The sequence below is a fragment of the Asterias amurensis genome, chromosome 5 (assembly GCF_032118995.1).
Source record: "Asterias amurensis chromosome 5, ASM3211899v1".
Classification (NCBI taxonomy): Eukaryota; Metazoa; Echinodermata; class Asteroidea; order Forcipulatida; family Asteriidae; genus Asterias; species Asterias amurensis.
In genome coordinates this window covers 2,974,398-2,978,111 of record NC_092652.1, presented here as the reverse complement: position 1 = coordinate 2,978,111, position 3,714 = coordinate 2,974,398, and the positions used below count along the sequence as shown (strand labels likewise).

Here is a 3,714-nt window from a genome sequence, read left to right as displayed (position 1 = left end):
AGTTGACAAAACAGCTATCTCACAGCGTGTGTTTGTGCGGCCATTTTGTAAGTTGAACAAACAGCATCGCGTGAGCGTTCAATATAAAAAACCTCCAACGTGCATTTCATATTCAACGCGCGTGCAGAATGACGCGCTTGTCATCTTGCGGTCCCGTGGCGTTTGTGCACGAAGCATCACTCGTGCGCCCTCTAGTGTTTATATATAACTCTATGGTATGCACTTGGCTGTACATATTGAAGATAGTCTGGCCCCTCTATGCAATAAGAATAAGACCTTGAAAATGATATTGTGTTTATGGGAAACTAGATGGTCAAACCGTAATAAAAGTCTGAGTTTTATGATTGGGTTCTAATAAGAACTAAACCAATCATAAAACTCAAGACTTTTATCACGGTTTGACCATCTAGTTTCCCATATACACAATATCGTTTTCAAAGGTCTTATTCTCATTGCATAGAGGGGCCAGACTTTTTTTCATCCAAGCCTTTGTTTGGCTAGTGAGTTATATGAATTGATCAGGGGAGAAACTAGATGGTTGCAATTTGATAAAAGTCTTTAGTTCTACAAAGCCATGTCCGAACTGGCGGCTACAGCTACGGCTACGACAAGATTGTCACTTCATCAAGCTTTGAAGTATAGGACGTCCTTAGAAACGCTATAGCAATAGTCGTAGCCGTAACCGTAGCCGCCAATTTGGATACAGCCCACGGCTCTAGTTGTCACTGTGATCCGGATGATGTTGATCCTCCTCTTGATTAGACTTGCTCCAGTCAGTCCTTAGCTCTTGTCCATAAGATCCTCAATCAAGCCAGAGTCTTCTCTCGTCATCTCAGGCTGATGTCACCATGATGTCATTATAAAGACTCTCTCCCAATCTGCAGTTTGAAATAACCTAACTGATTATTATTTGATCACTCTCACTAAATCTATTAAAGATGCTACGTCAGATTTTTGGTCGATTTAACCCAAACATTTTGATTTAAAATTCAGGTATTTTGATAGGGGTCGTGAAAGTTACAAGCTTTCATTTGAGCCATTGCTTGAAAAAGTCCGCCAATAATTAGTAGCAGTGAATTAAAGTGCTCAAAATTAGTTTTTGTCGGGATCCGAAATTATATCATGTGACCAATTCTTATGTGTTTTATAAGAAACGTTTTAAATTTTCCTGACCATTAAAAGTAAAAGTTAAATTTGTTTTTCGTTAGAGCGATTGATACTCTTTAGTATACCATTCACTCAAAAAATATATATTTTTTACTGTTTGGGGCCAAAAATCTGACATAGCATCTTTAAACAAGGTCAGCAGCTTAAACAAAACCTGAAACGCATCTCCTTCGTTTCTCCGATAAAGTTTTCTTTATCAATGAGTACGAGCCTAAAGGATACTGAAAAAAAACAAGTACACTATGGCTAGCTTGGATTGATCCTTTATTTTGTAAGAGTTTCATTGAAGAAGTAACATCAAGTTTTGGACGATCTCGCTAAAAAACTGAGCAAGTGGGCCCAATTTCAAAGAGTTCCCGCTAAAGCAGAAATAAAATGCCCTGTAAATTGTCTGCGTAGCAGAAATGACCAGGAATTAGTGAGGGGTATTTTTTCTCTTTATGGATGTGTTCTTGAGAAAATCTTTTGCATGATTGTTTACGAACAGACGGTCTTTCTTACAAAATTTGAAGGGAAAAATGCACTGAGCTAACGGATTTCAAGTGCTTTGAATTCGATAAAAACTTGAAGGTCAAAGGTCTCAAACTTGAACTTACCAGTGCGACCTTGTAGTGGTCATTCCTACTATGACGATAAACATAGATGACATCAGTCAGGCAAGTTCACTAAGATCACCATCTTGCACCAGACAACTGAATACAAAGAAAATAAGTAAAAGGGGTTTTAACATTTTGTAGTGAATTTGCAGATTTTGAGGAGTTTGAGAGCAAGCATTTTAGAACTGCTAAAGTTCAATCCAAACTTTTGTTCAAAAACAAACACCTGTATGATTGTGATACCAGCCAAGTTTCTCCCTTGAAGACTAAAGTCCAACGTGTGGGAGATTAATTATTTTAAGAAGTAACTAACTAAAACTAGTGAACTTCTGGGTACAACCAAGTGTAAAATTTCTTTTTTGAGAAGTGTTGGCTCTGAAAAGAGCTGATGTTGTCTGGATGTTTCAAACAGAATAGTCCATAATTGAAACTAGTGAACTTCTGGGTACAACCATGTGTCAAATTTCATTTTGGAGTAGTGCTGGCTCTGGAAATAGGGGGTGTTGTCTGGATGTTTCAAACAGAACAATCCATAATTGAAACTTATAGTGAACTTCTGGGTACGACAATGTGTAAAATTTCTTTTTGGAGTAGTGCTGGCTCTGAAAAGAGCGGGTGTTGTCTTGACGTTTCGAATAGTATACTCTGCTTGTCTTCAGGTGGGTTTCTATACCATGCAGAGCTTCAATTGTCACTTTGTTTGAAGATCACTTGCAACTGTTTATACCAATCATATCTCCAAGCAGCCTGGGGTAAGAGACCATTTGTAAAGCTCTCTTTGGTAGTTAAAGGCAGTGGACACTATTGGTAATTACTCAAAATAGTTATTAGCATAAAACCTTTCTTGGTGACGAGTAATGCGGAGAGGTTGATGGTATAAAACATTGTGAGAAACCATCTAAACGCACACAATGTCGTGTGACAAGGGTGTTTTTTTCTTTCATTATTATCTCGCAAGTCGATGACCGATTGAGCTCAAATTTTCTAGGTTTGTTATTTTATGCATATGTTGAGATACACCAACTGAAGGCTGGTCTTTGACAATTACCAATAGTGTCCACTGCCATTAATTTCCAGTCAAGTGTTACCTCAATTCAAATCGATACATTACCAAACTCCTTCCCATGCCAAAGTAACAATGTCCATCGCCTCTGGTATCTGTGATAACAAAGAAGTTCTAAAGACATTAACAAGAAAGTTGCCATTTTGTTTAATAAACAATGTTTACCAACTAAATCATCAGTTGCTACAATTTTTTTAGAACTCATAAAAATAAGTCAAAACTTTTGCTCTAAAAAGAGCACTTGTCAGAACTGAAATCAGCTAAGTTGCTCCTTTGAAGGATTCAGCCCCAATGCATGGGAGACTACATTTTTTTAAAGTAAAGTAATAGTGTGGAGTCATTTTCTTCAATTTTTGATGGTGTTTGAAAACTCGGTCAAAAATTGCCAACAGCAAACATTTTGAAGAAGTGAAATCGGCTATTAAGGCGCTCCTTTGAAGATGTCAGGTGCAATATGTGGGAGATTTAAACTTGTTGATGATCGAATGCGTCCAAATGTTTGTACTACGTAGGTGGGCCGAGAGATCGGCTTAAGCTCTCTTTTGATAATTCTCTTTGCTGGTCAAACTTTACGTAGTAACAAATTGATACTTTACCAAAATCCTTGCCATGTCTGAAGTGAAAACTGCATTGATGAAGAAACCTCTGGTATAATGTGATAATGAAGAACTTCTCTAAAGACATTGAAAGAAAGTTTAATCGTTATAACCAATGTTTACCATTTTAGTTAAACTCAAGTCAGTTGCTACTGTCAGTTTCCAACTGTTATATCCAAACGGCTTGAGATGAGAGATTTTTTTCATGAATTCTAAGGTTTTGCAAAGTTTGAAATCAAGCATTTTAGCTACTAAAACTTCATCCAAATTCTTTGAACAACATATGACTTTA

General features: G+C 37.1%; 1 long non-coding RNA gene across 1 annotated transcript; it reads right to left on the bottom strand.

Moving 5' to 3' along the window:
• Positions 1-492: 492 nt before the first annotated feature.
• Positions 493-3,333, bottom strand: LOC139937575 (uncharacterized). The gene is made up of 3 exons (XR_011786069.1): positions 2,852-3,333; positions 1,764-1,859; positions 493-878 (listed from the first exon to the last, which is right to left on the bottom strand). It is a non-coding gene; the product is annotated as an uncharacterized lncRNA (long non-coding RNA).
• Between the last annotated feature and the right edge of the window lie 381 nt (positions 3,334-3,714).